The following is an 11,132-nucleotide window of genomic DNA, read 5'->3' as shown; positions in this document are numbered from 1 at the left end:
ATTATTCTGAATTCTTTTTCTGGAAGGTTGCCTATCCCCACTTCATTTAGTTGTTTTTCTGGGGTTTTATCTTGTTGCTTCATCTGGAACATAACCCTATGACTTTTAATCTTGTCTATCTTTATATGAATGTCATTTTTGTTCCACAGACTGCAGGATTGTAGTTCTTCTCGCTTCTGCTGTCTGCCCTCCGGTGGATGAGGCTATCTAAGAGGCTTGTGCAAGTATCCTGATAGGAGGGACTGGTGAGGAATTCTTACAAAATTCGTTTAAGGGCTGTGATGTACCCTGGATTGACCACATCCACACTCACAGCTGGATGGGACCTAAGGCTGGACACCCCTGGGCCTAAGAGACTTGGTGAGGATAGGCCAGTAAATGGAGCCCCTTTAAAGGAATACTGCCAGGTCCCCATTCCATGCATACCAAATCTCCGGGTGCAGGGGACCCTTCCTACAGCTAAAACATGCCTGGGACACCCAGAGGATGCTAAACCCTCTGATTGGGAAGAGTTTGGAAAAGGCACCTCATATACTCATCTCCTGGTGACCAGGTTCCCCCATCCAGCCTCTTTCCTAACTATCTCCCCACTTGGTGAAATGAGCATCTCCAACATCCTCTTTTGCAGAGTTTGGAATTTTTCCAGAGGATGAAGCAGAAGGGGGCGAACCAATGAGAGACAAGCCATAGGTACTTGGACAGCCACATGCCACTTTAATTTCCAATCAGGAAGAGGAAGTGATCAAAGGCTTAGCTTACTCCCAGAACCAGAATAGGACTTGTAGCAATCCTGCACTTTTGTGGCCAGTTGCCACAAAAACAAGTTGAAAAGTGGAGCTCAGGGGCACTGCGATTCACAAACTGCAGACTTGTACGTGATACGTATTGGTGAAAAATACCTTGAGGTAGGTCATCGAAAAGGACTTGGAAGCAAGGCAGACTTGCAGGAAAAGGATTTCAAGAGGTAGACTGGACTCGCCATTAAAGCACATGAAATGCGGCTGAACTTCGCCAATGATGCAGTTGGCCAAGAAGGGCGTATGCGTTTTTCCTGAATATTTTCAGGAAAAACGCATATGCCCTTATTGTCCAACCAAACAGGCAGGCAGTGGAAATCAACAATACAATAGGTGTCACTTCGCAGTAGTTAGAAGGGTCATCCTCACAAAGTGTAAAAAACAGAAATGCAGGACAGGGCTTGGAGAAAGGGAGTTCTGTTATGCTGAAGGTGTGAATTTAAGTTGCCAATGGCCACTGTTGCAAAGGGTACTGTGTTTCCTAAGAAATCTAAAAAACCAAGCTACAGAGCCTACGGCACTTCCACTCATGGGCGTATATCTTGGGAAAACCAAAAATCGACAGGACACAGGCACCCAACGTGTAGTGCTGCTCTGTTTATAAAAGCCTCCACTTGGATACAACCTAAATGTCCTTGGAAAGAAAAAAATGGATAAAGCAGATGTGGTACTTATGTACAATGGCATATTACTCAGCCTTGAAATCAGTGAAATTAGGCCACTTGAAGCAAATTGGATGGACTTATATACGATCGTCCTACGTGACATAAGTCAGACAGAAAAAGACACATATCATAACATACCACTTATAGCTGGAATTTAAAATGGCTACACTTGAACTAAATTACAAAACAGAAACTGTCACATTTAGAAAACATACTTATGGCTGCTAAAGGGGAAAGGTGGGGTGGGGAGAGGCATAAACCTGGAGGTTGAAATTAGCATAGATAATGTTCCATAGACCAAATATGTAATCGGCAAGACCAACTGTATAGCTCAAATAACTTCACTCTGCACACTGCAGTCACCAGAAAAGAATATATAAGACTTTTAAAAATCTGAAAAGAACTTACTGATGTCTCTCTTTAAGTGAATCAAGGGTTCGCACAGCAGCAGGAAACACAGCAATAAAATTCAGCGTTAATATTTTGTTGAGGATTTTTGTATTGATGTTCCTGAGAGAGATTGGTCAGTTTTCTTTACTATTCATATGTTCCTCTAAGTTTGGGTGTTGTGGTTTTAGTGTCAGACATTCATTTGGAGAGATTCTCAATCATTTTAAAAAAATATTTTCTGTTCTTTGTTATCTTTATTCTCCTCCTGCTATACCCATTACGTATAGGTCATAGCATTTTTCATTGCTCCACAATTATTGATTACTCTGTCCTGCTGATTTCTTTCCTGCCCTTTTTCTCTTTTCTTTTGAGATTTAAAGGTTTCTCTTGATATGTCTTCAAGCTCACAGATATTTCTCCTCAGCCAGCTCTTGGACTGCTAAAACAAAATAGGAGAGACTTGGTAATTTATAAACAACAGAATATTTTTTTTCTCATAATTGCTGAGGCTGAAAAATGCAAGAACAAGCTACCAGGGGCTTCCCTCGTGCACAGTGGTTAAGAATCTGCCTACCAATGCAGGGGACATGGGTTCGATACCTGATCCGAGAAGATCCCACATGCCATGGAACAACAAAGCCCGTGCACCACAAATACTGAGCCTGTGCTCTAGAGCCCAAAAGCCACAAATACTGAGCCCCTGTGTCACAACTACTGAAACCCGAATGCCTACAGCCTGTGCTCCACAACAAGAGAAGCCACCCAATGAGAAGCCCACACACCTCAACAAAGACCCAACACAGTCAAAAAATTAATTATTTTTTTTAAAAAAAGAACAAGTTGCCAGCTGACTTAGTGTCTGGTGAGGGACCAATTTCTGGTTCATAATGTGGGTCTTCTGGCTCTGCAATAAAATCATGTAATGGGCATAAGATCTTCTGTGTGCTATATTTATTAGGTCACTAATCCCATGTTTGAGGTCTCTGGCCTCATGACCTAATCACCTCCCAAAAGCCACACCTCCTAATACCATCAACTTGGGAGCTGGGTTTCAAAATTTGAAAATTAGAGGTACAAAATGTTTGACAGGGACCAGAGTTAATGGATTTTTCCTTTCATGCTAAAGGTTTTGCACATTTATATTTATTATATAATCCCCAAACCCTTGTTTTGTGTCTTTTTTTTTTTTTTTTTTTTGCGGTATGCGGGCCTCTCACTGTTGTGGCCTCTCCCGTTGAGGAGCACAGGCTCCAGACACACAGGCTCAGCAGCCATGGCTCACGGGCCTAGCCGCTCCGTGGCATGTGGGATCTTCCCGGACCGTGACACTAACCCGTGAGCTACCAGGGAAGCCCCCCCTTGTTTTTTTCTTTTAAGATTCTTTTCCCATACAGGCCAGTACAGAGCACTGAGTACAGTTCCCTGCACTGTACAGCAGGTCCTTATCAATACTTATCTATTTTATATATAGTAGTGTGTATATGTCAGTCCCAATCCCCCAATTTATCCCTCCCCCACTTATCCTCTGGTAACCATAAATTTGTTTTCTATATCCATGACTCTATTTCTGTTTTGTAAATAAGTTCATTTGTACCTTTTTTTTTAGATTCCGCATATAAGCAATATCATATGATATCTGTCTTTCTGTGTCTGACTTGCTTCACTCAGTATAACAATCTCTAGGTCCATCCATGTTGCTGCAAGACCCTTAATTGTTAAGGATAACTCAATTTTTTCCGGTATCATCAGCAATTCTTTCTGGCAGACACGTGATAACACTTTTTAAACAGGGATATTGAGACCAAGGTTACTGACCTGCAAACAAATAAAACATCATTCATATAGTGAAAACTTTAAACATTAAAGGATGAAAGCACTTGGTCTAAATCCTTTTGTACCCACTTCTGACAGAGGGCAGAGGAGTTTGACTCACTAACCATCCTAACGTGCACTTCTTCCTAATGGGGTATTCCCTATAAAATTCATAAGAAGGGGGAATGCATCATGGAACACACCAAACTCTACTACAGATTCTGAAGCAGAAAAAAGAAAAACATGATGAATCCATCCATAGGTTTCTGTCTACATTGTTACAGTAGTTTCCCTCCCACTGTGAACTCTTTTCAAACCCTATCACTTGAACCTGTTTTTATTTTTTTTCAACAATAATAATGTTAATCTGGAGTCACATGCTCCAGTAATATTACACTATCCCTTGTGCAAGTATGTAGGGATTCGAGGAGCTATGGGAGGCTATCATGAGAGGTTGTCTAGAGTAATTAGGACATTTCATTTAATGTTGGCTCTTCTCCCTAAGATGTCTGCTGTCCTCTTCTTTTTGTAGCTACTAGCATTGAGAAGGTGACCAAGATAAGGCCTTTCTCTTTTACTGCCCATGAATGCAGCTGTGATTAACCCCACAGACCTTGGTGCTTCCAGAATCCCCTGAACCTACTGACCCTCCATGCATGGCATCACATAGAAAAGGATGGTGATGTGTATACTTGTATAAAGCATGCTATAAAATGTTCGATTCTTCCCTTCCTCATAATTCCAAAGAATACATTTCTTTGGATTTCTGCTTAATGCTGCTGCACTTGGTACATAAGTTGAGGGAGGTATCACAGCACAACAAAAGAGAGGGTAACTGCACAGAAAATACAAGCAGGTACATTTCTGTGTAGTTTCAAGCAGCTTACTTGCTGTATCAACCATGGTGACACGTTGACCCTTCCTCTTTCTACTAGTAGTACAACAAACAAATAAATATAGAGGCTATTTAAGCTGCTTCTTTTATCCCCACGTCTCACAATTGATCTGCATTCATATATAGGGCAATGAAGGGCCCTTAAATACCATCTTAACCAATACTTGAGAACTAAAGAATGCCCAAAATTTTCCAGGGATTATTTTCATATTCCCCCATCAGGCCTATGAAGTAATCTTACCTATTGCGTTTAATGAAGTCATATCTCTGAGACGGCATCCCACAATCACCAAAACTGGAAAGAAATTTGAAGGGTCTTAGATTTTACCATATTTGAAATTCCAATGTTTTAGCCTGACAAGTTTTTGGATTTTAGAAAAAAATATTTTAAATGAGACAAAAAATCATTTTTATGACACAAAAAGACAGCAATAGTTTTATATTTTTATCTGTTCCACTTGCACACAGAAGTCTTATGGGGTTATGTAAAGTAGTCCTGTTGGGTGCTGTGCATGGTGCAAGTATGGATTAAAGCTTAGGAATCTTAAGCTTCAGTCGTCTGAAACATTTTCTTTTCTTTTTTTGCGGTGGGCCTCTTTTCTTTTTTTGTTTTGTGGGCCTCTCACCGCTGTGGCCTCTGCTGCCGTGGAGCACAGGCTCTGGACGCGCAGGCCCAGTGGCCATATCTCATGGGCCCAGCCGCTCCACGGCATGCGGAATCCTCCCAGAACGGGGCACGAACCCACGTCCTCTGCATCAGCAGGCGGACTCTCAACCACTGCGCCACCAGGGAAGCCCTGAAACTTTTAAATTAGGATGCAAGCAATCCTGTCCAACAGATGAACAGAGCAAGACACTCTCTTTATTTTATTTGTTAGGTAATTAATCTGTCTTTTGCCCCAAGGAGAGAAACAACTGGCATCTTCCTTCAATGTGTTGTACAAAAATCTTTGGACACAGAGGGCAAGCAGAGGCTGATACAAGATGTAAAAAAAAAAAAAAATGAGAGACCCTTGTGGCATTTTCTCCTAACTTATTGCAATCTCCCATTTAAAATGTGGGAAAAATCAATCTTCTGAGGAAAAAGGCCCAAGGAAGGTTTTTGCATCTGTGGAATAATGGGATTGCTAAAGATTTCAGGAGGCAAGATCAATTAGTGAGAAAGACCATGAGAAATCAGAGAAAAGTCAGATCCATGGATGAAGTGATGTTTACCTCTGTGAATCAATGAGAGGTAGGAGCAAATGAAAAGAAAGCTGAATACAACTTTTTCTGAATAAATGTAACATTTTAGCTGTCATAGAAAAATTCATCTTCACTATGACACAACATATTTAGTTTAGAAAGGTAACTTAAAGCATAATAATTAGATTTATTGAAGAAACAAAAACATCTTTGTGGTTTAGAATAATGTGCTCTGCTACATATAAGAAGACTACATAAATAAATAGAAATAAGTCTAAATAAATAAATAAAGAGGAAAATTATAAATTAGATGTTATTAACATTATAAACTGACATTCATCTAAAGAAAGAGAAGGAGAGACAGAGAGAAGAACTCATATCAAGCATATATAAAAAACTCCTAAATAAGAAGTCTTCAGATGTTGGGGGAAAAAAGTCTTCAATAAGAAATGTAATAGCAAAACTGGGGAAAATATAGCAAAAGATATTTCAAAAAAGACAGTCCAGAATGTTAAGTAAACAAATCAAAAGATGCTTGGCTTCTTAGTAGTCAATTAAATGCAACAAAAGTGATACCTGGAATTATCACTCACCAACCAGAAAGTTCAAATGAAAATGACAGATATTATCAAGTTTGACAAGAATGTGTATAATCCTTGAATCTCATTCACTGCTGCTGAGGATGAAAAATCATACATATGTTTTGAAAATATTTAGAAGTATCTAAAACATAAACACATGAAAGCTATGACTCAAAAATTTTACTACTACATATATACTGAACAATAATTTATACACATACCACCAAAGCTCAAGTTTTGGAATTTATATACCAGTGCTATTCTCAATAGACACAAACTGAAAATCACTCATATTTTAATACACATTGGAGTAACTTAATTAATAGCTAAATGTTTACACTATGGAATACTATGGAACAGTGGCAATGCATGATCACAACAACAGGCAACTATATAGGTATATTCACAAACAAGGAATAAAAAAGCCCAGCCCAGAAGTGTTTATACTGTGTCAAAACATTTATATAAAATACAAAATACAGGTAAAGTGATCTTTTTCTTAGATACCAGAACAATATTAAACTTTAAGGGGAGTCACTAGAATGGGACCAGGGGGCCTCTGAGTATCTGGCAATTTTCTGTGTCTTTATCTAGAAGCTATGTATAGAGTGTATTCACATTCTGAATTTTCTGAAATTTGTCATTTCCTTACAAACTGTGCATCTTTTTAGTTGTTTTTTTATACATAACAAAAAGTAAAAAAAGATAGACTAGGGAAGGTGATTATATTATCACTTTAATATCCATGCTTTGCAAGGTGGAAGTGAAAGGTATTAAATACTTGACACTGTGATTATTTCTTAAAAGTAAGCTGAAAATTTGAGATTAATACATAAGACATACTTCTTCATATATAATCCTCAAAGAAGAGGGGTATAAAAGAGTATTATTTTCTTAATGTAATACAGAGTAATAGTTAAGATAGAAAATAATTAAAACAGACTAGATTTAAAAAAAGAGCACACTGGACTTCCCTGGTGGCACAGTGGATAAGAATTTGCATGCCAATGAAAGGGACAGTGGTTCAATCCCTGGTCTGGGAAGATGCCACATGCCGCAGAGCAACTAAGCTTGCGTGCCACAACTATTGAGCCTGCACTCTACAGCCCACAACTATTGAGCTTGCATGACACAACTACTGAAGCCCATGCACCTAGAGTCCATACTCCACAACAAGAGAAACCACTACAAGGAGAAGCCCGTGCACCACAACGATGAGTAGTCCCGGCTTGACACAACTAGAGAAACCCTGTGCAGCAACGAAGACCCAACACAACCAAAAATAAATAAAATGAAATCTTCTGACTTCGAAGATGACTCACTCACGTGGCTGTAGGTAGGAGACCTCAGTTGCTTGCCACATGGATCTCTCCTTAGGGCTTGCCACATGGATCTCTCTTTAGGGCTGCTTGAGTGTCCTTATGACATGGCAGCTGGCTTACCCCAGGATGAGTGATCTAGCAGAAAACAAAGCAGAAGCTGCAATGTATTTTATGACCTACCTTTGGAAGCAGCACTGTGTCATTTCTGCAATGTCTTATTAGTTAAACAGTCAGCCCTTTTCAGGTGTGAGGGGCCACACAGGTGCATGAAGACTGGGAGATAATTAGGGGATAATTAGGGCCATCTTGGAGGCTGGCTACCAAAGTGGCTGACTTGTTGAAGACTGAATTTTGTTTTCTTAACTTCTGGAGAGAAAATGGTCAGTGAATCCCATTGGTGGTATTTGGGATGTACCAAAGCTACCTCTTGCTCTCACCCCCAGTTGTGTGGCTGACAGGGTCTTGGTGCTCCGGCCAGGTATCAAGCCTGTGCCTCTGAGGTGGGACAGCCAAGTTCAGGACACTGGTCTACCAGAGACCTCTGGTGCCATGTAATATCAAACAGTGAAAGCTCTCCCAGAGCTCTCCATCTCAATGCTAAGACCCAGCTGCACTCAAAGACCAGCAAGCTTCAGTGCTGGGCACCGCATGCCAAACAACTATCAAGACAGGAACACAGCCCCACCCAATAGCAGAGAAGCTGCCTAAAATAATAAGGTCACAGACCCCCCAAAACACATGACCAGATGCAGGCCTGCCCACCAGAAAGACAAGATCGAGGCCCACCCACCAGAACAAAGGCACCAGTCACCTCCACCAGAAAGCCTACACAACCCACTGAACCAACCTTAGCCACTGGGGGCAGACACCAAAAACAATCGGAACTACAAACCTGCAGCCTGTAAAAAGGATACCCCAAACAGAGTCCCCAAAGACAAATGAGAAGACAGAGAAAAACAAAGCAGATGAAGTAGCAAGGTAAAAACCCACCAGACCAAACAAAGAGGATATAGGCAGTCTACCTGAAAAAGAATTCAGTGTAATGATAGTAAAGATGATCCCAAATCTTGGAACTAGAATGGAGAATATACAAGAAATGTTTAACAAGGACCTAGAAGAACTAAAGAGTAAACAAACAATGATGAACAACACAATAAATGGAATTTAAAATTCTCTATAAAAAAACAATAGCAGAATAACTGAGGCAGAAGAATGTATAAATGACCTGGAAGATAAAATAGTGGAAATAACTGTCGCAGAGCAGAATAAAGAAAAAAGAATGAAAAGAATTGAGGACAATTTGATACAGCTGTGGGACAACATTAAATGCACCAGCATTCAAATTATAGGGGTCCCACAAGAAGAAGACAAAAAGAAAGGGATTAAGAAAGTATTTGAAGATATTATAGCTGAAAACTTCCCTAATATGGGAAAGGAAATAGTTAAGCAAGTCCAGGAAGTGCAGAGAGTCCCATACAGGATAAATCCAAGGAGAAACATGCCAAGACACATATTAAACAAACTATCAAAAATTAAATACAAAGAAAAAATATTAAAACCAGCAAGGGAAAAACAACAAATAACACACAAGGGAATCCCTATAAGGTTAACAGCTGATCTTTCAGCAGAAACTCTGTAAGTCAGAAGGGACTGGCAGGACATATTTAAAGTGACAAAAGGGGAAAACCTACAACCAAGATAACTCTACGCAGCAAGGATCTCCTTCAGATTCCATGGAGAAATTAAAATCTTTACAGACAAGCAAAAGTTAAGAGAATTCATCAAAACCAAACCAGCTTTACAAAAAATGCTAAAGGATCTTCTCTAGGCAGGAAACACAAGGGAAGGAAAAGACCTACAATAATAAATCCAAAACAATTAAGAAAATGGTAATAGGAACATACATATTGATAATTACCTTAAATGTAAATGCATTAAATGCTCCAACCAAAAGACATAGACTGGCTGAATGGATCCAAAAACAAGACCTGTATACATGCTGTGTACAAGAGACCCACTTCAGACCTAGGGACACATACAGACTCACAGAAAGTGAGGGGATGGAAAAAGATATTCCTGCAAATGGAAACCAAAAGAAAGCTCGAGTAGCCATTGTCATATCAGACAAAATAGACTTTAAAATAAAGACTATTACAGGAGACAAAGAAGGACACTACATAATGATCAAGAGATCAATCCAAGAAGAAGATATAACAATTGTAAATATTTATGCACCCAACATAGGAGTACCTCAATACATAATAAGTCAAACACTAACAGCCATAAAAGGGGAAATTGACAGTAACACAATCATAGTAGGGGACTTTAACACCACACTTTCACCAATGGACAGATCATCCAAAATGAAGATAAATACGGAAACACAAGCTTTAAATGATACATTAAACAAGATGGAGTTAATTGATATTTATAGGACATTCCATCCAAAAACAACAGAATACACTTTCTTCTCAAGTGCTCGTGGAACACTCTCCAGGATAGATCATATCTTGGGTCACAAATCAAGCCTTGGTAAATTTAAGAAAGTTGAAATCATATCAAGTATCATTTCCGACCAGAAAGCTATGAGACTAGATATCAATTACAGGAAAAAATCCGTAAAAAAATACAAAATCATGGATGCCAAACAATACAGTACATAATAACCAAGAGATCACTGAAGAAATCAAAGAGGAAATAAAAAAATACCTAGAAACAAATGACAAGGAAAACATGATGACCCAAAACCTAGGGGATGCAACAAATGCAGTTCTAAGAGGGAAGTTTATAGCAATACAATCCTACCTCAAGAAACAACAAACATGTGAAATAAACAAGCTAACCTTACATCTAAAGCAATTAGAGAAACAACAACAACAACAACAAAAAACCAAAGTCAGGAGAGGAAAGAAATCATAAAGATCAGATCAGAAATAAATGAAAAATAAATGAAGGAAACAACAGCACAGATCAATAAAACTAAAGGATGGTTGTTTGAGAAGATAAACAAAATTGATAAACCATCAGCCAGACTCATCAAGAAAAATAGGGAGAAGACTCAAATCAATAGAATTAGAAATGAAAAAGGAGAAGTAACAACTGACACTGCAGAAAAACATAGGATCATGAGAGATTACTACAAGCAACTATATGCCAATAAGATGGACAACCTGGAAGAAATGGACAAATTCTTAAAAATACACAACCTTCCGAGACTGAACCAGGAAGAAATAGACAATATAAACAGACCAAACACAAGCACTGAAATTGAAACTGTGATTAAAAAATCTTCCAACAGGGCTTCCCTGGTGGCACAGTGGTTGAGAGTCTGCCTGCCTATGCAGGGGACACAGGTTCGTGGCCCGGTCCAGGAGGATCCCACATGCCACGGAGCGGCTGGGCCCATGAGCCACGGCCACTGAGCCTGCGCGTCGGGAGCCTGTGCTCCGCAACGGGAGAGGCCACAGAAGTGAGAGGCCCGTGTA

This window comes from Lipotes vexillifer, unplaced genomic scaffold (assembly GCF_000442215.2).
Source record: "Lipotes vexillifer unplaced genomic scaffold, Lipotes_vexillifer_v1.1 scaffold194, whole genome shotgun sequence".
NCBI lineage: Eukaryota > Metazoa > Chordata > Mammalia > Artiodactyla > Lipotidae > Lipotes > Lipotes vexillifer.
Note: the sequence above shows the minus strand (reverse complement) of the source record.